The sequence below is a fragment of the Papio anubis genome, chromosome 15 (genome assembly GCF_008728515.1).
Source record: "Papio anubis isolate 15944 chromosome 15, Panubis1.0, whole genome shotgun sequence".
In the NCBI taxonomy this organism is placed as follows: Eukaryota; Metazoa; Chordata; class Mammalia; order Primates; family Cercopithecidae; genus Papio; species Papio anubis.
Genome location: NC_044990.1, coordinates 75753767 through 75778532, shown reverse-complemented (window position 1 = coordinate 75778532; position 24766 = coordinate 75753767). Strand labels below are relative to the sequence as shown.

The window sequence follows — 24766 nt, the reverse complement described above, 5'->3', positions numbered from 1 at the left end:
ACCCAAAGCAACTGATGCTCACGAGACAGGAAGGTTGTAGGACTCTCAGTCAGCATTTGCTATTGACGAACTAATATAGGCTGGTAGTGCTTTCTGTTAACTAAACCCCGCATCTAAACTGGTTTGTTAAATTGGGCCAGTGGAGCTGGACTGACTTGTAGGGTTTCTTTCCCCCAAGGCTGGCGGAGAACTCAATGCCAAGTGAAGCATGATACAGCACTTCCTGCAAGTAACTCAATTCTCTTGGACCAGAGCACCTCAGACACCAGGGTGACCTCAACCTAAAAGCATATGGAATGACATCCTGCCACCCAACCCGCTCTCCTCCCTTCCTCCCTATCCCTCGATGGACCACACTCAGCTCCCTTCCATCACGATGCTCCTGCTTCTCCTCCTGCCTGAAATGCTCCGAGACACGGTGAGGTCATTAGAAACCAGGCAGATCTAGATCTACCTAGAAAATAGTTCTGAACATACATCCCACCTCTTCTGCTTCCCAGCCTGGGGATCCTGAGGTATTAATATAAGCTCGCTGCTTCATTTTCTGTCTCTGTAATATCAGAGTACCTATTTTAATAACATGTTATAGGGATAAATGGAGTAATGCAGGCAAAATGCCTGGCACAGTGCACAGTCTGTAGCAGGCAGTCAATAAGTGTTCACTCCACTCCCACCGTACATGTTAATGTCTTTATGTCTAGACAAATATCACATATGCCTCGGGGTGCAATTCCAGTCTCATCTCATTAAAGAACCTCCAGTTATCATCTCCCATTCTGAAGTCCTACTTAGCTTAATAGCTTTACCACGAACTCAGGCACATCAACCACCATTGTTACTCATCTATTCTGACACAGATGTCTTGTTTGGCTAACTCAATAAATGTTTCCAAAGGGGACAGCTGGTGTCAATGACAATTCTGTCTTATCACTCCAACTTCCTACTGTATCTATCTATCATTGTTATAGATGCCCAATATATTTGTGTGAATAAAGGAGTCAGTGAAAAAATCCCAGTGCAAGCGTAAAAGGCCAGTTATAGGTATAATCCCTACTGGATTACAATTTTGTTGACTTCTTTACAAATTTGTAATCCAGTAGGGATTGAGCATCCACATTTTTGAAGCAGATCAATGGTGGTTAGCATAGAAGAGAGTACAGTGGAGTAAAGATGCTGAAGGTGAAAAAGAAGATGAAGAGAAAGGCAATGTTGCAAGAGAGGCCAGTTGGGAGGTTAAGTGGGCTTCATGGAGGTATTACGGATTCTGAGTTAGACAGGAGGTTGACAAGCATTACCGCCTGAGCTCCGCCTCCTGTCAGATCAGCAGAGCCATTAGATTCTCATAGGAGTGGGAACCCTATTGTGAACTGCGCATGCAGGGTGTCTAGGTTACGTAATCCTTATGAGACTCTAATGCCTGATGATCTGAGGTGGAACAATTTCATCCCCAAACTATCCCCCCACCACCTTCTATGACATTGGTCTCTGATGCCAAAAACGCTGGGGATGCTGCTGCCCTATATGGTGAAGAAGATATTTAGCTGTCCGCCAAAACATATTCTCTGTTACTTTCACTATCATAGAGCTATGGCTGGGTACATGGTCATCTTGCCAGGGCCTCCATTTCCAACCATCCTTGCTATAAGAGGTGGCTGTTGGACAAAGTCTTCACCAGTAGGTTTTGAGTGGAAGTGATGTGTGCAGTCCCTAAGGTGGGACCCTTTAAGGTAGTGAATGGGCCTCTCCCACATTTTCTCCTTTCCTTTACGGCTGGTTGGGACCTGGCTGTATCAGTGACCCAGCCTTGACTATGCAATTCTAAGGCCCTAGAGCCTGAAGAATGGCAGAACCACCACAATATGGAAGGAATATGGGCCTTGAATGACTGCAGAACACCCCCGACATCCTGTGATGAGACAGGAGTAAGCTTTTTGCTCACTGGTTTCGGCCATATGGTTAAAAGCCATATCGTTGTTGGGTCTCTTGTTATAGCTTAGCTGCTACAACCTGATTGACACATTATATTTGTACCTATGGAATATATCTCTTAGAATTTTTAAATATAAAAGATAATAGTGTAAAAAACAGTATAGCAAGCTTTTTTGTTCCTACTAAGTAATATGTTTTGAAGATTTTTTCAAGTCATGTGTGTATGTCTTGGATATAGATGATAGATAGATACAGTAATTCTACCTCATTTCTAAATATGCAGTATTTCACAGTATCAATGAACCATAGTTCATGTAACCAAGTATTAATACTACTGACATGAACATCCATGTACATGCCACTGTTCACATGCACAAGTATTTCTCTAGAATAAATATCTAGAAATGGAATGGTTGAGTTGAACCGTTGTGAACCTTTAAGAATTTAATATATATTTACAAATCGTCCTCCAAAAAGCCTAAATCAATTTATATTCCATAAATCTATTTATTTGTTTGGTGTCTCTCTCCTCTCTTTCTCCCTGGAATATAAGCTCCTTGATGGCAGGAACCTTGTGTTGCCTTTACACACTACCATGCAATATGATGGTGCATGGTTCCCTAAAACACTGTATTAGAAAACTTTAAATTTCATTCAGCTAATAGGAAAAATAGAGAGAAGAAATTAATACAGAAAGAATGGGGAAAAAAAACTAGAAAAATGAAAGTAGCTGGAATCTACTACTAACGGAAACCATCAATGCTCATGCTTCATGAAATTCTGAGTCATGTGGGTTCTTCAGACCAGCACAATAATTTTCAGTCCTAACCCTGCAATTCCTAACATCCCATTGCTTTCTTTCTGACTTCCTCCCAAACCAGCCAGGTACACTACAAGCTATTCTCTTCACTATGATCATTATACTATGAGATTACAGCTTGCCTATACTTTTCAGGTGACCATGTGACCTCAGGTGATCCTGAGGATGAGCTGTAGTGCATCAGTGAGTTTGACTGCACTGTCTCCATAGCAGAAGGCCCACTGCAGCTGCAAGGGACAAGCAATCCTTAATGCCTGTGTATTCCTCTAGTGCTTTTTTGGCACAAACAGAAGAATAAAACTTCCTCATCATTCCCTACTCTAATAGTTATGTGTGCAATATTCATTCACCAATGCATGCTTTTGCACTGAGTCCATAAATAGAACTTTATTGGTGAATTATTGACAGAAAAGAATATCTGGAATATAAACAGGCCTGAGATAACTACAGAATGATTATGGGGAAGAGAAAGAAAAGGTGAGACAGACATTATATAAAGGGAAAAACAGCATGGGTTTACTTGGGTCCAGTCCCAGATCTTCCCAGTTATTGTGTGATTTTGCAAAAGATACTGAATCTTGTTAAGTCTCAGGTTTTCTATCTTATAGAGAAGACATACTCATTGAGTGCCTCCCATGTTCCAGCCTGCATTCTAGGTGTTTGGGATACAGCAGAAGGCAAACAAGGTTCCTGCCATGAGGGAGCTTATATTCCAGGGAAAGAGGGAAGACAGACACCAAGCAAACAGACAGATTTATTCAGGTATTCAAGAAATAGTTACTGCCTTCCTACTTTGTGCCAAAGATGGCTCCAGAAGTTTTATTTTGTTTTTAAGAAATTGCCTTCCAGGACTGTTTTAAGAATTATATCTAATATACTGAAGAGCTCTGACAGAGTTCAAAATGTGTAGTATACACTCAGTAAATGGCAGCTATTATTATCATTTTCTTCTATGTGTCTGTTCTCCCTCTCCTTTCAAGAAATATTTTATTTTCTGTATGTGTTTGCTTATGTGTTTGTTGGCCTATTTGTTTATTCATTGCTGCTCTAGCTATAGTTTAGTATTTTGTCTTTGCATCTTGTTTCTGGCAGCCTTTGCTTGTTTAGAATGACAGGTAGAGCCACAGTTAAAACTTGGTCTGCAACTGCATTCAGACCTCTTGAAACTGGGAGGCAAACCATAGAAAAGAATGGATATCCAGACTCCTTTATCAACTCTTCCTCAACATGCAGCAGGGTCTTTAAGCAGCATCTTAGTTTCTATTGTTGCAGAGTGGTTTGATGGGTGGTCCTGGCTGGGGATATTGTTTTGGCAGATAATGATCTAGCAGAGAAACACGGAAGATGGAGACATGAAAGGACAGGCAGGGAATGGCTGAGAGAATAGACAGCCTCATGGAGTTAGAGAAAGCAGAATCAGAGATGACCATGGTGCCCACTCTTACCCATTCCCACCCAATTCTCCCAGTCAAGTCTAATGAGATGTTTTTTCTGACCTTCCCAACCTCAGGTCTGGGGTTAAGCCTGCAAGGTGTTTCCAGAGCTCATGCCATAGATCTTACCATACTCCAGGACATGTGGAGACCCTTCCTGGTACTTATCATACTGTATGGCAGTTGCCTGATACTCATCTTGATGCCTCTCCTGCTATCAGCAATTTAAAGGCAGTAGTGTTGTCTTCACTGCTGCACCTTCTATGTCAAAGACAGAACCTCATGTATGTTAGGCCCTCAATAAATGCCCATTACGTGAATGAAAGAAGGCAGAGACGGAGGAAGAAAGCAGAAAAGTTAACAGAATAAAGGTATTGAGGTAAGGCACAAGTAGAAAATGAATGTGCAGAAGGAGTGGAAAAGCAACTTTGACTTTCAAATAGTAACCTTCCTTCAGCAGTACCACTTGGACAAAAAGGCCAGACAGAAACTCAGACCAGGACAGGGCCACAGACAAGAACCTGGACTGGGATGCCCTTTTCTATCTGAGAAAATGAAATTGGACTTTTGTCCTCTAAAATCCACATCTGTCTCTTCACCTAGTTGATGCTGATGATGGCAATGAGTCAGGTTGATCACACCTTATCTATAGAATGTTCTTCAGCTCCATGAAGTAGTCTTAATGTTTGGGGCCAAAGATCTAGAAATCTTCTGTTGGTCTAGCCTCCCTCATTTTCTAGTATGTATGTCAAAATCTTCAAATAGACTATCTCAACTGATAATAGTATTTTTCCATTTTAAGCACCTTTTTGCAACTAGCTCAAATTTAAATGATAAAGAAAAATTGACGGCATCTTCTTTACTATCTTATTAAACCATACTTCTATTAATGATGATTCACTGAAGGGCCATGAATAGCTACACTGAAAAATTCTGTAGCATATTAATGTGCTGAGCATCATACCACACTTAGCTCCTGATATAATTTTAAGTTCCCTCTGGGGGGAAAAACAGTTTCTCTGGATTCTTTTTATAAAAAGCACCTTGAAAAAGCTTTCAGATACTCAAAGACATGAATCTTGTTCTGTTCCCTTGTGTATATCTGATTTAAAGGTTAATAAGTAATTAGGAAGAACACTCATCCAAAAATTACCAATTAATATGCCATCATTTTCATTAAAAATGCTATTAATTATATTGTTGTACAAATGTCTTGGACTGGCTAATAAAAAGTTACCTAAAGCAGTTCTAAATATTTCAGAGAGAGAGAGAAATGAATCAAAATCAATCACTTCGTAACATTATGATTTGGGTTGGAGAAATCAAACAAAGGAGAGGAAATGAGTGTCTCAATTATTTAGCATGGATAGAATCTGACAGAGTTCCATGGTTTATTTTATGTACTGAGTCATTATTACTAAGAAAACCTAATAAGATATCTTGGCAGATATTTAATGTGGAAGTTTGACAAATAACAGTTCTTTGGTTCTTATGATATAAAGCAGCTCTCTATAGATGAGATCATACTTTTAAACTACCCAGATATATTTTGTTGGTTTCCTAGGAGACTGTAAATGCAAAGTTATGACCTAAGTATGTTATGTATTTAAACTTTGTTCTATACCTTAAATGCTGGTATTAGTCACTTATTCAAAATTCACAGGATTTCAACGTTGAAGAGTTCATGATTAAACTTGTACCATCGCTCCAAGAACTCTACTAGATTTAAATGTATGTTAACAGTTTTATGAGTCCCCAAACTGTTACTGTGCTCTCACCGTCCTATCCTGTCATCTCCTGCATGGATCAAACATCTATTTCTATTGTGATCATTATGGCTAAGCTGGGCAGCTGGGTAGGGTTTGATAAAGATTACCACTGTGCACGTTCCAGCTCAACACCCTTTTGATATGTAACAAACTATAATGGGGATACTTGTCATGAATGAAATGAACCAAGTATGGTGTTAAGAACTACAACATCAACTCAGGCACAAACTAATGATTTTCCGATGCATCATAGATACGTAATGGTTGCTAGGCAACCAAATATTTCAACACTGGCACGGGGAAAACTTCTATTGCTAAGCTGGGATTGGCCACTTTAGCAATGAGTTCTGCATGGGATTGTCTGTTAGTATCTTTGGTATAGGGAAAAAAAAAAAAAACTTAAAAGACAATCTGAAGACTAATCCCAAGTGTGCACCTATTTGAGCAGCTCTTGAGATGGAAACTTTTATCCCTCAAGGCATGTTTGTATCTTCTTCCTCACATTGAACAAAGATGTGTCTTCTCACAGATCTCATTCATTGGCCCTGTTCTTTATCCAGAGCAAGTTACTTCCTCTTCAATGTGCTAACTCTGAACATCTGTAGAGGGCTATCATGTCTTCTCCAAATCTTTCTTTCTCCAGGGTAAACACAACCAGTTCATTCATTTCCATTTCTTCACATACTGCTTACTTTCCCCCTCACAATGATACCCTAATATTTCAAACTGGCAATAACTGGGTGGTTAATAACTGGGTGGTTGTTGTTTTGCTTATAGTTATAGTTAATGACTTAAAGGCTTCTGCATAGTTGGACACTGCAATTAGAATTGTCACAAGAATAAAAAGTCAAAGGGTGTAGGGCAGGTGCTGGATCTTTTTTTATCCTGACTTGGGAAATGTAATCTATGAGTTAACATAGTCTTTGTGCCTTATTGGAACATTGTATGACAAATGGAAACTTTAAGTAAGACCTTCAGGGATAGTTACTAGATTTATACAGTGTAAGAACTGTTTCAGAGTATGTGATATAATTATTTCAAGTAATGTTTTCTAAATTTGGTCATGCAGCTAAATCACTGGAGAGCTTCTAAAGATACAGAATACTGGGATCCATACCCAGACCTACTGACCAGGTGCCTCCATAAGTCCCCAGAGGAATAGCATTTGGCAGCCACTGATATAGGTAAATAACATGAAGGTCTGCCTTCCCACTTAGCTAAATTCTACCCATAATGCTCTCTGCTATGACATTTTTTGGTTGTTCTTGCAGCTAACGCTTCCATTTCCTTAAAAAGTCTCTTCTGCTAATAACTAGTACACATGGTTTAGTATTTAATTGTAAATTTTGCAAGGCTATTTGTCTCCTAGTTAGTTTATAAAATCCCTAAGAACAAGAACTGAGTGTTACATTTCCATGTGTCTTGCAGGGAGTATGGCACAATATTGAACAGAGTCATTGATTAACTGGTGAGGGGTTCTGGAAACGGTGGGAGAAAAAAGAAAATAAAGGAAGGTAGATACAGGAGACTAAGCTAAAAATAATATAAATATCAGAGAAACACAAGATTTCAAGATTAATTCAGATTAAAAATGAAATTCAATGAAATGAAGCTTACACAAGATAAAAAAGATATAATACAGTTGAAAATAAAAGAATGAAACAAAATAGATCAGGAAAGCATGAAGAAAAAAAAGCAGGAGTGGTACATTCATGTTAAATAATAAATTGAAGAAAATTGGGAACTCAGGGGGAAAGGATGGGAAGGGGGTAAGGGAGAAAACACTACAAATTGGGTTCCATGTATACTGCTCGGGTGATGGGTGCGCCAAAATCTCACAAATCACCAGTAAAGAACTTACTCGTGTAACCGAACACCACCTGTTCCCCAAAAACCTATGGAAAGAAGAAATTTTAAACAAAGAATCTATTGAAAAAAAGGTTAATTACATATTGATACAAGACAGAGCCGTAAAAAAGCTATGAGACTCAAGAAACACTAAGCTCAGAATAACATAGTATCATAGAAATACAAGGAAACACGTGAGGAGTATTAAAATTTCTTGCGTCACCATAACTCTCTGTCAGGTCAAGGGGATAAAAATAAATAATTACAGACACAAAGCACTTGAATTTTGTAATGTTTGGATAAATATCTGCATGCTGATACAACCTTGGACCTTAAGAACAGGAAATGCATCTTCTCAAGTGTCATGTACCAGGTATAAACACTGATCATAATCTGCACTAAAAAATACTGCAGTGCATTTCTAAGGTAAAAACTGTGCCTTATTATTTTAATAATAAAATACTAAAATTACTACTAGAATTTCAAAGGAAAAAGAAAAACCAGATTACTTGGATATTTTAGAAGTGGTTGCGTAAATAATGACTGAGGCAGTCAAGCAAACTAGAAAATAACAAAAGTGAGAAACAAAAATCTATAAGATACAGCCAAAACTATTTTTTGTAGTAGACTTACAGTCCTAAATACTTCAACAGAAAAATAATTATGAGAACAGAACTAAATATTCTACTCAGAATTTATAGGCAAAAAGACCAAACAATTAAAAAGAAAGCTGGAGAAAGGAAATAATAAACACAGAAGTCAAAATAACAATAATGATGATGAGATTAAAAAATTTGTCCTTTGTAGAATTGGTAGCTAAGATAAAGAACAGGTTCTTCAAATAAAACAGACACACCTCTGGCAAATTGAATTTAAAAAATAAAAGGAAAACAAATAAATTATAAATTATCTATGTAGTCATATTTAGAGAGAAGACTGACTTAGTGTAAAATAATTTTAAGTGATAAAATTGAAAATCTTAGTGAAATAAATAATTCCCTGAGAAAAATGTAAATCAAGATGAACTTAATGCAAAGAAATCCTATAGGAAAATAAAGAAGAAATTGTACTACTTATGAAGATGTGACTGTTACTTCAAGTGAATATTTTAGGAATTTCAGGAGGACCTGGGGCTCACCGAGAGAGGAATTTGGATATCGACAACACTTTCTACAATTTAATTAAAGAAGTGGGCTTAAACTTCATGTAAAAATGAGCTAGATTTTTATTTAGAATTGAAATTGGAAATAAAAAATAATTCTAGATGACAAATGATCAAATAGAACTTTCTGTTTAAAATGGCAAAGACAAAGTTAAGGAGACTGGAGCCAATCTCAAGACGAACCAAGGGAAATCTAGAAGTGGCAGGAGCTTCAATTACACAGGACACGTTTAGAAGGATTTTCTACAGAAGCAGTCCGAGGGAAGTCTGGTCAGATAATAAACCAAGTTCTCCCCAAGCTTGGGTTTACACCCAGCTCCTGAGTGACTATGGCGAGAATGGCCTTAGAGAACATGAAGGGTAAAATGACCAGCAGTGCAAATGGGGCCAGGAGAGATGCCCTCATAAGAGGAAAGAGTCATTCCCTCCTTGAGCAATCACTTTTTTTATTTTTTATTTTTTTTTTGAGATGGAGATGGAGTCTCTCTCTGTTGCCCAGGCTGGAGTGCAGTGGCACGATCTCAGCTCACAGCAACCTCCACCTCCTGGGTTCAAGCAATTCTCCTGCCTCAGCCTCCTGAGCAGCTGGGATTACAGGCGCGTGCCACCACGCCCAGCTAATTTTTGTATTTTTAGTAGAGATGGGTTTTCACCATGTTGGCTGGGCCAGCCTCGAACTTCTGACCTCAAGTGATCTGCCCACCTCGGCTTCCCAAAGTGCTGGGATTATAGGCGTGAGCCGTCGCGTCCGGCCCGAGCAATCACTCTTGATACCACAAAGGTAAAGAGCAAATGGAGATGGGATGTGTACCACTTGATCTTTTTAATAATCTGTCGTGACGCATCAGCTTTTCTAATATTAATAATTCTACCTGAGGCAGTTGGATCACTAGGTCAGGAGATTGAGACCATCCCAGTTAACATGGTGAAACCGCATCTCTACTAAAAATACAAAAAATTAACTGGGTGTGGTGGCACATGCCTGTAGTCCCAGCTACTCAGAAAGCTGAGGCAGGAGAATTGCTTGAACCAAGGAGGCAGAGGTTGCAGTGAGCCGAGACTGCACCACTGCCCTCCAGCCTGGGCAACAGAGTGAGACTCTGTCTCAAAATAACAATAATAACAATAATTCTACCTCAAAACATATTGTAAATCCACACATCTCCCTACCTCTGCCCCCTCCACCCCAGCCGGGTGGCATAGTTAGTGATGTGAGTGATGCAGAGGCTTTTTTGAACCAACCGCCTGGCCCTGCCTCCTCCTCCCATCCCTCCTCCAGGCTGACTGGCCTTCCCATAAGACAGATCAGAGCCTGTCATCCCTGTGCTCAAATCTTAGTGCTGAGCATAACATTCAAACACCTACACAGTTTCTGTCTTACTCATTACGTCAGGCCTCTGGTTTCCAGGAATTGGCAAAGCGCGTTCATCTCCAGGCTTAGAGCTTTTTCCCCTGCGTCTGGGAAGCCTTCCTCTCTTGTCCTTCAGGCTTCAGCTCAGAAAGCAGCTCCTTGGAGAACACATCACAAGCCACTCTTTCTGTAAAAGTCTTCCCCCATCACAATGTTTTCTATCAGAGTACCTTGCTCCATTTCCTGTCTAGTAATTCTCAGTCGGTAAATAAATAATTGTTGGGTGGGAAAGGAGGGCTGTTTCTACCAATTTTTTTTTTTTTTTTTTTTTTTTTTTTTTTTGGTCATGTCGCACTAGAATGAAAATCCCATGAGGTCAAGAAATGTGTCTGCTTTTAGAACATGCTCTATTTCGAGTGGTATGCCCACTGCCTGTCATACTGGGGCACTCCAAATTTCATAAATCAATCACACTTTTCAGAAATTGTGATTATTAGTTTGTTTACTTTTGCTAAAGAGTAAACTGAGGCACAGTAAAAATTTAATGAGCTTATTTGAGCAAACAGTGATTCAAGAACTGGGTGGCTCCAAACCAGAACTGGTCTGGGAGCTCCACGAGGGATTGCAAGGGGGAGGCATTTATAGGATAAACATGGAAGTAATGAAGGGAAATATTTGACTGATTGCAGTTATACAGTTACCTTATTTGATCTATCCTGTTGGAAATTCCCTAGTTACATAATTACACATTTGTTTGTTACTTCTGACTGGTTGGAGTTTAAGTTGTATTCTTTAACATAGGCATTTACAAGAAATTGCTCAAGTTAAGTTTTGCTTACGTTTGCAAATCAAGCAAGGTTACGGTCACATCTGAGGTCTTGCTGGCTATGTCTGCGTATAGTTTCTTCAGGCCTGACCATTTTAACTTACTTTACCACTGTGTTGGAATACTGTTGATTCCCCCATTAGGCTGTGAGGTCCATGAAAGCAAGGTCCCCGCCTCTTCTTTGGTCACCAAACGTAGCGCTTAGCACTTAATAGTGGCTCAATGACTATTTGCAAAATAAATAAATGAATAAAGAGATTTAAAGTTCCCTAGAAAGTGAAATGTCTTTCTCCTTGACTTTACATACCACTCAGAAGATTCTGGACCTACTAGAATTCTTCATTAAGAATTCTGTTTTCCTGATATTTTCCAGCTATCCCAGCTCCTGTTAACAACTGAAAGTTAGCAGGAATGGGGGAGAGGTCATGTGATTTAAATGCCTCCAACGAGGGCTGCTACTGATTAATTTTAGATCCCAAGCATCTGGGTCAATGGCTAGTTTCATGGCAGGTATGCAAATGCTTATTTTAGTGTCATTATTAATGATTTTACTAAGAGCTGGGAGCACTTGAACTATTCCTCCAAATGAGATTTGAGATGTAGACAAGATGGTCATTTTTTAAGAGCCTCCATATATTCTATTCTACTTTTCAACACATACGTTTTTATATTAAGATTGATTACTAATGTACCTAAGCACCCACATCACCATTCAGTAAAAAATTAGACACATATTTTTTAAGAATAAGAAATGCTCCATTGAGATTATGATAATCTAAATGAAATATAAACATCCCTGAAGTAGAATCTAGCCATTCTGTTTTGCTTTAATTAGGTTAAGGCCTCTACGTCATTTTCTTTTTCTCCTTCCCCTGACAATATATCATGTTCTACAGAGCTTAATATTGTGTGGGTACAACCTCAGGCATAAGAAAATGGTCTCATCAGTCACAGCCCCAAAATGCTGTTTGGTCAGGCAAGATGGCTTAGGTAAGTTTGATCACAAATAAAGATGTCAGTATCTACTCATTCCCTGAATCGCAAAGGTGGGTGCTCAGGGGAGGATCTGTTCTAGGAGTATCAGTTTTATTCTTCTTGGTCATGATGGTGCTGAGAAAGACTAACATACACTGGACTATAATCTTTGAGCCAGAGGAAATGGAATCAAACCAAGTGGAAAGAATGTGCTATTTAGTATTAGCAGGGTCAGTTAATGGAAAAATTGTGAAATAGGTGAAGTTCATCATTGGTCTAGCTCCTGCAGAACAAACCTGGTCTCCCCAGTCCCAGGGGCATGCCCGCTGGCCTTTGTTTAGACCTTGGCATTTTCTGCCAGTTTCTCTCAGCTTCTTGGGGACTTGATTATGTGCACTGAAACAAAGCCATTCTAGCCTCGAGGCTCCTGGTTGGGCTCTTTCCTCCCCCACCCTCAAATGGATATTAGCTTGTTTGATAGATCAAGCTGTCCTCATTTGCTAACAGAAAAAGGCTTGAGGAACTTCTTCGGTCCTCTCAGGTAACATGTGGATTTCACAGTGACTTTTTTTTTTTTTTTTTTGAGACGGAGTCTCGCCCTGTCGCCCGGGCTGGAGTGCAGCGGCGCGGACTCGGCTCACTGCAAGCTCCGCCTCCCGGGTTCACGCCATGCTCCTGCCTCAACCTCCCGAGTAGCTGGGACTACAGGCGCCCGCCACCATGCCCAGCTAATTTTTTGTATTTTTAGTAGAGACGGGGTTTCACCGTGTTAGCCAGGATGGTCTCCATCTCCTGACCTCGTGATCTGCCTGCCTCGGCCTCCCAAAGTGCTGGGATTACAGGCGTGAGCCACCGCGCCCGGCCTACAGTGACTTTCTTATGACAAAACTCTTCCAGTGTGTATGACTCAAATGAATAACTCTGCTGGCGTGGATTTCAGTTCAAGTAGTATGGACAGATAGACCCCTGCCTTTGAATTTTATGAAGCAGTAATACATAATAAAAAAGAGCGGGAAACTGACATACAGTTGCCCATTTACTTTTTCTTTTTCTTTTTTTTTTTTTTTTTTGAGACGGAGTCTCGCTCTGTCGCCCAGGCTGGAGTGCAGTGGCCGAATCTCAGCTCACTGCAAGCTCCGCCTCTCGGGTTTACGCCATTCTCCTGCCTCAGCCTGCCGAGTAGCTGGGACTACAGGCACCCGCCACCTCGCCCGGCTACTTTTTTTGTATTTTTTAGTGGAGACGGGGTTTCACCGGGTTAGCCAGGATGGTCTCGATCTCCTGACCTCGTGATCCGCCCGTCTCGGCCTCCCAAAGTGGGGATTACAGGCTTGAGCCACCGCGCCCGGCCTACTTTTTCTTTTTGTCAAGTAAAGGCATTATGGAAAAAGAACAAGACTCACCTACTAAGACAATCATTTTATAAAAGAAATCAACAAAGGCTGGGCATCATGGCTCACGGCTGTAATCCCAGCACTGTGGGAGGCCGAGGCGGGTGGATTGCTTGAGGTCAGCAGTTCGAGACCATCCCGGCCAACATGGTGACACCCACCCTGTCTCTACTAAAAAAAAAAAAAAGTACAAAAAATTAGCCAGGCCTGGTGGTGGGCGCCTGTAATCCCAGCTACTCCTAAGGCTGAGGCAGGAGAATCACTTGAACCCAGGAGGCAGAGGTTGCAGTGAGCCGAGATCACACCACTGCACTCCAGCCTGGGCAACAAGGCCGAAACTCTGTCTCAAAAAAAGAAAAAAGAAAAAGCAATAAACATAAAAATTAGAATAAGAAGAAGAAAACAATCTTGGAATAAAAAACAACGTTTTGTAGAAAATTACAGCTAAATCGGGGGAATAAGTTCTAGTGTTCGATATCACTGTGGGTAGACTGTAGTTAAAAATAATATAGAAATTATAGTTTCAAATGGCTGGAATATTGAATGTCCCAACACAAAGAAATGATAACTGTTTGATGGATATGCTAATTGCCCTGATCTGATCACTGTATATTATATGCATGAAAACATCACTATGTACCCCACAATATATGTCAATTTTAAAAAGCAGCCTTTAAATTGAATGAATTTACCTTAATGAGAAAAACGTATTTCAGTGTCCTTATTTCAGAGCAGACTAGTGAAAATTTTATCAAACACCAGCATCAGTCTAGGGCCAAGATTTTGGGAACGGTGAAGTTGCCCAACAAGCCAATCCATGAATTGTAATAGCTCTAGCTGACACTTGTGAGCAAGTCTCCATGTGACCTGCTTTTAGGACAGCTATAAACATGAGTGAGCATGCAACACCTTTCAGTTGTAAACCAAAGAGCCTTCTTTGTACAAAGCCTTTAGCAGTGATGTTTTTCTGTTTGTACATTAATGGGAAAAACTGAGTAACAAGCAGCCAGAAAAGCTATCTGAATTTTATTGGAACAGTTAGAATCTTAAAATTTAGGATATAAGGATACATTTCTTCACTAGCAAGCATGGGTGTACAGCCAGTAGCTGCCAGGCACAGGGCTACAACAGGGCAGTTCCTGTCTCCCAGCCTTACATTCAGTGGAGGAAACAGAAAGTGGAGAGACACAGTAGATAGCGTCACATAAAGATAATTCCAGGGTTGCTTTTGTGAGCAAACGTGACATTTAAGCAAAGACCAGACTAACATGAAGAACTGAGGCTTGCAGTTCCCTGGGAGAAGAGCATTCCAGGTGGAGGGAACAGCCAGTGTCAAGGCCCTGAAGAATAAACAGGCCAGTGTGGCTGCAGCACAGTGCAGGGGGTGGGGGAGCAGGTGGCTGATCTGTGGGGCCAGAAATGCAACAGGTGAAACATCACATAGGCCCTTAAGGGACTTTGAATTTCATAAATGAAATGGGAACTACCGGAAGATTTTGAGCAAGAGACTGGCATGCTGTGACTTATGTTTTAAAAGGATCGCTGAGTGCTAGAGTAGAGAAGTGAGAGCTAGCAGGCTACTATAATAGTCCATATGAGACACAATGGTGGTTTGGACTGGGGTGGTCATGATAGAAATGATGAAAAGTGCTTTAATTTAGGGTCTGTTTTGAAGACAGAGAGAACAGGACTTATAATGGATTGGATATGGCAGCAACGACAAGAGGAGAATGAAGGTGGGTTTCAAGGTGTTTGATCTGATCCACCAAAGGAATGGCACCATCTACTGAGAATTGTTCCAATGAGAACAGTAGGTTGAGTGGGGAATTAAAAAGTTATTAGTGGACACATTAAGTTTGAGATATCATTAAATAAATATCCAAGTAGATGTGTCAGGTAAGCAGTTGAATACATAGACTAGAGTTAAGGAGAGAAATCAGGGCTGAGATAGAAATTAAGAAATATTCAGCATCTAGAAATGTTTATGGTCGTTGGATTGGATAAAGACATCTGGCAGGCCAAGTGTTCTGGTGGCTGCCCCAGCAAGTGCAAAGGCTTTAAGGCAAGAACGTGTTTGGTGAGTTCTAAGAAGAGTAAGGTGCCACCATGGATGTGTAGAGAAGATGTTCAAGGACTGAGTCTGGAGAGAGTCCAATATTTAGAGGTCAGAAGGAAAAAGATTCAGGAACGGAGGCAGAAGACTGGCCAATGAGGTGAGGGGAAAACCAGATGAGAGTGAATCACCAAATCAGTGTGAATACAGTCTTTCAAGGATGATTAAGAGCAGTTGATAAATTCACTGTGCCTTCAGTGATCTCTATTGATAGAAGAAGCAATCTATGCTGTTATATTCCCAGTGTTTAAGAGCACCTAATCAATATTTATTTGTTTATTTTAGAGGTTAAATATGGCAGTCTACTGGCTGAATCCATCCTGAAGATGTGTTTTATTTGGACTGTAAGGTTTAAAAAGATTTTAATTGATTGCCAAGTTTCACAAATTGGGAAACATCACACCAAAATTTGATTTTCTGTTTCTCTTTAACAATTATTCAGATTATCACAAGGCAAGCAACAGCTGTCTATTGCTGAGTGGCAGCTGCTGTCGTTAAAGGGGTCATGAGCTCCTCACTGAATTTTCTGCTGTCTCCAGCAATTCCTGAGTCTCTCCAACACGGAGAGCTGAGTCATTTGTTCGTATCACCTTCCTGGTTCCTTTTTATTTGCCCCCTTTTGTTTAGTTAATGAGAGAATGAATGAATGAATGAATGAATGAGTGAGCTAAAGAATATTTGCTAGTGAAACACTTGGATCCCAGAGAGGCAAAATGATACAAAGTTACATGTGACAAAGGCAGGGCTCAGATGCAGATTCCCAGGCCAGGGCTTTTAATTTTAAATCTTTGCTTCCTATTGTGTCATTTTTTTCAAATCCTAAAATATAAACAAAAGTTTGACTGAAAGAAAGGTACTGACAAAATGCTATTTTCATTTTTAAAAAGAATAGAATATTAAACAAATCCTGTAACATAAATATTTCTTTCTCCTTAAGCCTTAATAATGAATGGTTTCATAAGAACCGATACACTGACTAACAAAAGTTAGCATCACTGCCCAAAGCAAAATGAGTAATAAACCTAACTATAAAAAATACAATGAAAATAAACATTGATATTGTATTCCATTCATTTATAGGTGAAAATCAATGTTGCTATTTTTCTCCATGAATTATTTGTACATGTTTTAACCAAAGAATGTTGTAATCATGGAACGCCAGTTTGTCATCATTCCTTCTTAGATTCAGTACCAAAGACCCTCTAGAGTTTTGCAAGCCTCCTCTCTCTTGCCAAATCCAATCATCAGAATTGAATTAGACTACAGTGTTGGATTTCTGATGTTTTCTAGGTGTATATATTATTTTAATGGGTTGAATTGTGTTCCCCCAAAATATATGTTGAAGTCCTAACCCCCAGTTCCTCAGAATGTGACTTTATTTGGAAATAGGGTAGTTGCAGATGTAATTTAAGATGAGGTCATACCAAAGAAGGGTGGGGCCTTAACCCAATATAACCGATGTCCTTATAAGAAGGAGAAATGTGACCACAGACTCAAACACCAGGAAGATGATTTGAAGGGAGACACACAGGAAGATGGCCATCTGAAGAGGGAGGTAGAGATTGGAGTGAGGCTGCCATGAGCCAAGAAACAGCGCTACCAAAAGCCGAAAGAGGCAAGAATTGGTTCCCATCCCTTTCCCCCAACTTCCCCAGCCCCAGAGGCTTCAGAGGGAGTGTGGCCCTATCAGCACTTTGATTTCGGACTTCTGGCCTCCAGATATGAGAAAGAACACATTTCAGGTGTTTTAAACCACACAGTTTGTGGTACTTTGTACGACAGCCTTAGGAAACTGAAACAGAGATGATTTTGTCTAACTCTAAATTGTAAAATGGGCTAGAATGTAGGCATCTTGCTGGAGGACGCTGTCTCCAGGAAAGTGGCTTTCTCTCCAGGAAAAGGACTTTCTCTGTGGCGCATATGTACCTTCCCTAAGTGAGACATTTGGAGGTGCCTGACGACGCCCTGAAAATCCTCATTTCTTTGCTTACTCAAAGCACTGAAACTGATCCCACCTGCTCTTAGGGAGTCATGGTTCTGCTTTTATCCTGAAAGCTGCATGTTTCTCCTTCCTTAGCACAGAATATCTTGGGTATTGGGAGGAATTTGGTGCTAATCTTGACTCTGGGCAAATTTGTAAACTAACTCAAAGGTTTTTTTTAAAGACCCTCAGGCCTTCTTAAATGTTTCAGACTTCTCTTAAGATGAAGATTTCTTAACTTGCAATGCATAGATAATTTCTAGAAGCAAACATGAAACCCTGCAGATTGTTTGTAATAGTCTGTAAGTATGGATAGTTTTCTGGGTAAAGATTTCTTAGTTTTGATTAATTCTTAAAGGTATTATACTTCCCTACAACCTGAAAAACCACAACAAAAAAGAAAGGACCAAGAGTTTGGGCCATAGTGGTCAGGTTTTATGCCTGGGGAACAAGGCACTCAGGGGTGGGGGTGGATTGCAGTAGGAAGGCAAGAGTTTGGATTTAGAGATGTGGCACTGGAGGTGACAAAGGGCCATTCAGATGGGAATGTTCAGTAGGTAGTTGGAGCCACAGTGGTGGCAAGTGAGGGCACACACCCAGATTTGGGATTCATTGGCACAGAGGTGGGAAATGAATGCATAAAAGCAGATGAGCTTTCAGAGCTGATGGCTGAACCTGAACTAGGAAAAGCTGATCCTGAGTCTTGGGGAGCATCCACACTGAGGGAACAAAGGGAGGAAGAGGTGGCATTAGAGGGAAAGTAGGAAGGGCGGTGAGCGTGGTGAAGGAACTAGGAAAATAACACAGGCAAAAAGTAGCAGGAGAGAATTCTCCTCGAATAACCAAACTGCAAAATGAAACAGAGATGTTAAAGGACATGGTGAATGATATACAAGGAAGGTTTTGGTCTGGAGATCACTGATGGAGCAGCACTAGGTCCATCTGGAAAAGTTGTAAGGGTTTCTTTGTTCATGTCTGCACTCTCTGGGGATGACTGTACTTCCGCTCTGTGCCAGATGCCATGCTAGGTGCTGGGGCATGACAGTAAGTAAGACACAATCCCATCTTTCAGAAGCTTCTGGGCTCTCACTGGGCATGGATTTCCAGGAGTAAACTATGATATGAAGTCTGAATAGTGTCCAGAGAGGGTGCACAGGGCAAGTGGTTGATATACCCAGAACAGCTGAAGTCAAATGGAAGAGATGGGCTTGTTTTCAGAAAATACATTTGGTGGGTCCAAGAATCTTGAAGCATGAACCTGCCTGTGCTCCGTTACATTCTAAAACTGACTTATGCATTTCAGAATCACATGGGCACACACACACACACCAACAATGCCTTGGACAAAAACCATTTTTGTTACAGAGATTTAGTAGGTGATGGTATAATATTTATAGACAGACACAAACAAAAAATACAACATATGCCTTACTTTCTCTTGCAGTGTCTCTGTCTTTTAAAGATTGAAATTTCTGCTATCTAAACAGGTTTACTCCTGGGAGCTTCTATTTTAGAATGGTTTTTGACTTTTTTTTTTTTTTGAGATGAAGTCTTGCTGTGTCCCCAAGGCTGGAGTACAGTGGCGCAATCATGGCTCACTACAACCTCAACCTCCTGGGCTCAACAATCCTCCTGCCTCAGCCTCCCAAGTAGCTGGGATCACAAGTGCATGCCACCAGAACTGGCTAATTTTTAAAATTTGTTTGTAGAGATGGGGTCTCACTATGTTGCCCAGGCTGGTCTTGACCTCCCAGGCTCAAGGAATCCTCTTGCCTTTGCCTCCCAAAGTGCTGGGACTGCAGGTGTGAGTCACTGCACTTGGCCTAGAATTTTTTTTGTGATCTCCTCAACATGCTAATCTTGTTAAACATGAATATTATTAAGCTATTAAGAATTTTGGAATTAACCACATCAGTGACTTATTCAGTAAGAGCAGTTACAAGAAGGGAATGCATAGTGCTGGCTAGGAGCCACACTTACCTGGAGTCAGGCCCCTTCTCCATCATTCATCAGTTTAGTAGTCACAAGCGAGCTACTTAAATTTTTGAACCTGTGTCCACATCTATAAGGGTGATTTAATCATATTTACCTGACAGAGTTATTGGAATAAATAATGCATGAAAAGTACCTGGCATATAGTAGGCTCTATGTTACTACAGTGATGACTATTGATAATAAAAAATTTGTCTGAGGTTATATTTGCAAATCAGGCCAAAATTAATCATTGAGAAAATACTCAAACAATTTCTGCAAAGAATTCACGGCTATTAAGGAGCCCAACAGCAATTTAAGAACATGAACTTAAATAAAGTCTTGGCAAATTACATATTGCCATCAGCTAACTTATAGACAGCATCCCATAGGCAAATGAGCAACTTCCACTTCACATCTTTGAAATTTAGACAGACAACGAGGGTAGAAAAAAAGTAGTTTCTGTATCATATGCAGCTTGAATTGCCCTGAAGAGGAAATCAAATTATTTACTTGAAAATTTGTCAATGTTGTATTATACTTTCAGAGTCACACCTGCGCCTTGAAATTCCTACACAGAACTCCCTGATTTTGAAATCTGGATACTGACCCCAGGGCAACAGCACATGGCTGTACAGGTTGTCCACTGCACAACTCCAGGGGGTGTCAATCACATAGACTGTGATGAGAAAGGTGCCCCTAGAGTGCAGTGCACCCCTGTACAATCAAATCCAGCAGCCCTATCTGAGAGGCTTGAAAACTTTCCTGATGAACATGGAGAACATGCAATTCAACAAATATTTATTGAGTATCTATTATGTATGAGACACTGTTCTAGGTTCCAGGAACACAAGAGTGATCACAACAGACACAGTCCCTATCCACATAGAGCTTATGTTCTAGCAGAGTGGAGGAGGGAGACAGATAATAAACCAATAAACAAATTACCATCTCTCATATCAAATGCTGGTGTTGGGGGAGCAGTAAAGCCAGGTAAGAAAGAAGTGGGATCCCAGCAATGGCAGAATTACAATTTGAAATAAGTTGGCAGAAAGGCTTCATTCACAAATTGGCATTTTTAATCAGAAACCTTAAGGAAACCAGGAAACATGCTGTTTGTGTGGCTGAGGCAAGAGTATTCCAAACAGAGGAAAGAGCAAGTGCAGATGCCCTAAGGCAAAGCCTACTTGGCATATTCAGGGGACAGCAAAGATGCTGGAGTGGGTTGGAGGGGGTGGTGGCGATAGAAATGAAGTCAGGTGGCAGGAGGGGAAGCAGATCTCACAGGGCCTAGGCAGCCTTTGCAGTGTTGCTCTTTACTCTGACTGTGGTGAGAAGCCACTGGAAGATCCTGAACAGAGGAGTGACATCATCTGATGCAGGTGTTAAACAGGATCTCACTGTACTTGAAATAAATTTTTATTACAAAAGATTACGTCTAAATTTCTAAAAATTGTCTAAACAATTTTCCCCCATACTCTGAGTGTTTTTAACCAAAATTAGCAATCCTATTTTTAAAGTTGTGTCCCTTTTTAAAGCTGAGTGCGAATTCAAATGTTTAAGCAAATAAATACTTCCTGAAAGTGGTAAATACTGACACTTTTAGTCTTAATAAGCATTAATGTTACTTTATGTGCTCCCTTCCTGATGTTCAATTTACCAAATGGTTCAGATTAATTCCTATCAATTATAGGAAAAAAGAATCTGGAAAGAAAAATCTCAAACATTTTAGCTATGAGAGAAAGCGTTTCATGGATCATAAAAGCATCAGAGACATGGTTAACGTGGTCAAGGCCTCTGCTCCAAGGGAGACGATTGCTCATAAAACAGTTTGCATTTTGTCAAGTTAACCTAAGTTGTGGAACACAGCATTCTGGAATGTGACCTGGCCTTTCAGAAAAATCGTTAAACAAAGTCTACTGTTCATAATAATACTGAAACTGCCAAAAAAAATCACAGCTGCTTCCATGCTCAGTGTTTTACATAAAATACAACAACAAGGTATGTGAAAAACGCACAAAGTTCACAGTAAGAACTGTACTATATTTTCCAAAATGTCTTCTATAAATGCATTTATATATGTATAATTCTCATGCCAAAGAGCTCAGCAAATCACTTTCCACCAACAAATTTAGTACATACTTATGGAAAAGTTTACTCATATTTGTAAATAACACATAACAACAATAAAAAAGACTCAGATTGACTTGTCCCCAAACTGGCAGTCCAACATAGATTCCTTTCACAGTTATAAATAAATACTTCACAGTGTTTGCACAAAATATCTTGTAATAAATAACAAAAATATTGTGTCCCCCAAATCTTTTTTCTTGTCATGGCTAATTTGTATAATTGAGGTACTATCATTCACACAGTTGATTCTTAAAAGTCTGGACTTGTTTAGAGTTGGGCACAAGATCTTGCCTTTAAAGCTAGTCATCAAAATCAGGGGCTATCCTGGGATACTTTATTACGAAGGGAAAGAAACTAACATTGCCAGGTCCTAACTTGTTCAGCCCTGGGCTAAGTATGTGGGATGCCACAGGTCAGGTAGTCTTTGAAGTAACCTTATGAAGTGGGAATTAGATCGATTTTATGTAAGAGAAAACTGAAGCCAACGAGGTAAAATAACCCGTCCCAAGTGATGAAGCTTGCCTAGGTCCCAGCCAGGCTTAGTCAAGTCCTGGTCCATCTGATTTCAAAGCCCTCGCTGCTTCTCTCTATTGCACACTGGTTCCAATTGCACACTGAGTTCTCTCTGTTGCACACTGAGCAACATTGTCTTTTTTTAATCGATTATGAAATAAAGTTAAACAGCTTCATCATTATCATTGTCATTATTTTTCTTTTTAGCTACTATTTTTTGAGTGCTTTTCTGATTGGTCTGTCCTGTGGAAAGAGTTTGCAATCCTCACACGAACCATGTAAGGTGAATCTGCCAGCGTGTTGCTACAGACCGTGCTTACTTCAGCCAGTTTCTCTGCTGAATATCCTCCTTTTACTGATGAGGAAACCAAGTCAAAAAGTCATAAATGACACACCCAAGGCTGGGAAGTAGTTGAGCAGGTATTTAGATTCAGATCTATTTCACCCCGTGCCTGTGGGCCGTTTTCACATTCTTTTCAGCTGGACAGTTTTAAAAATATATAATGTTGCACTCATTAAATAACCTGAAATTTTACAATCTGAAAGGGAACTGATAACTTGAGGCACTATATAACTATGCTTCAACGCCTCAAAAAGGTTCCACCAGGCACTTCTGAAAATGATTTGTACAGCCTTTTTTTACTTGAGTGGTGTTCAACATTCTCACAACTTGGCTCACGTTTTTATGCTGAACAAATGGTTCATGACCCTTTATTCTGGGGGCTGGATTCCTCAAACAATTGTGGTCCCAGTGAATCCACAGTGATGTGGTGAATAGCAAGGATCTAGGCGTTGTTGCCTAGTTGATATTCATGAAATCCTTGGCCTTAATAGGTCAGGAATTATTTTCCCCATATTTCTCTAATTACATTAAAGAATATAAGGTTTTTTAAAAACTGGCAAAAAATGTGATGTTTAATATTAAATATCCAACTGGAGAAGGCTTGGATTAATAAGATGGAAAAATTAGGGATGACCTGAAAAATTAATTTATCATCACTGACCTGTTTTCATATCTTGAAGCTTTTATGATCTAGTTTTAAATCTACACTGCTTTTTTTTTTTTTTTTTGAGACAGAGTCTCGCTCTATCACCCAGGCTGGAGTGTAGTGGTGCAATCTCGGTTCACTGTAACCTCTGCCTCCTAGGTTCAAGTGATTCTCCTGCCTCAGCCTTCCAAGTAACTGGGATTACAGGCACGCATCACCATGCCCTGCTAATTTTTTGTATTTTAGTAGAGATAGGGTTTCACCATGCTGGCCAGGCTGGTCTCGAACTCCTGACCTCATGATCTGCCCACCTCAGCCTCCGAAAGTGCTGGGATTACAGGCATGAGCCACTGTGCCCGGCCTGCACTGCTTTTTCATAGTGAATGTTTCTATTGCTGATAATCATAGAGGCAAATACAGACTTGGTTTACTTTTTTGACTAAAGGCAAAATATATATAACCATGCTTGTACTGTTATAGTTTATATGAATTGTGATTTATCCATCTATTCATTTCCATTTTAGGCAAAACAATTCATCATTTTAAAGTCTAGTCTAATAAGCGTTTTATGATAAAAAGGAATAAAATGGGAGTAGGTATTGATGTAGATTACAGATCTATTTTGTCAAAATTTTACCCTTAAAAGACTTTTTCGTTGGGTCAGAAATACATTTTCCTGCTTTGAGTGTATTGACAAATTTTCCCTTTAAGATATATTAAAATTTAAATGTATAGTTTGAAGTCTTATAAGAATTATAAATTTTGACTTATGTCTTAAAAGACATAATTTTTTACTTAAGACAAAATTGTCCTAAAGGACAACTCAGTCTCTTTAACACTCAGGAATAGGCTAGGGTCACTATTTTGTAAACTAACAGCTGTATAATTTCTCAAATCATGTCAAGAGCATTGATAAACAATTTTCTTAATTATTTGGTAAACTTACTGAAGTCTTGCAGAGATGTAAACACTGAGCTCTTTTAATCTATGTGCCTTATTTATTGCTCCTGGAAACAATATTATTATGCCTGTAGGACTGCCCTAGACAATCTCAGATTCACAATGTTAGGGCTGAATACACTCCACAGCATTATGGGTTAAAACTCATGCCACTTCTAGATCTTTCATTAAATTCTCTCTATCTTCCTAACTCCACTCAAATCAGTATACGACTCAGATGCCTTGAATCTCCAAAAACATGTCTTGAAACAGTCTGCTGGAAGCCAGCTCTCTCCTATGGACTCCATAGAAATGTGTTCACTGTCTGTTCCTCCCACAAGGCATGTGTCCCCTTCTTCTTGCATTGTAGATACTTACTGATATACTGTATTTTCCCTGCCAGAGAGTAAGCTCATCAAGGGAGCCATCTGAATCACTTTAGTTTCTTTTGTCATATAACTCACATGAAGTAGATTCTCAAGTATTGAGTATTGAATGTGTACTTAATAATTTCTGTTAGCCATGACACATTTTCAAAGAAGGGTTTTAGGAAGTACTCGGTCAAGAAAAAAAAAAAGCCATAAGAATAGAAAACTCTTCAAGAGCTAAGTCAGAATAACTGG

At 39.8% G+C, this 24766-nt stretch overlaps 1 protein-coding gene and 1 long non-coding RNA gene across 13 annotated transcripts in view; one reads left to right on the top strand and one right to left on the bottom strand.

The window, feature by feature from the left end:
- LOC103879421 overlaps positions 1 to 24766 on the top strand; it is a 235636-nt gene that overhangs the window by 132008 nt on the left and 78862 nt on the right. The gene's annotated exons all lie outside the window — the stretch shown is intronic.
- Positions 1 to 24766, bottom strand: part of MBNL2 (muscleblind like splicing regulator 2) — a 170968-nt gene that overhangs the window by 94763 nt on the left and 51439 nt on the right. The gene's annotated exons all lie outside the window — the stretch shown is intronic.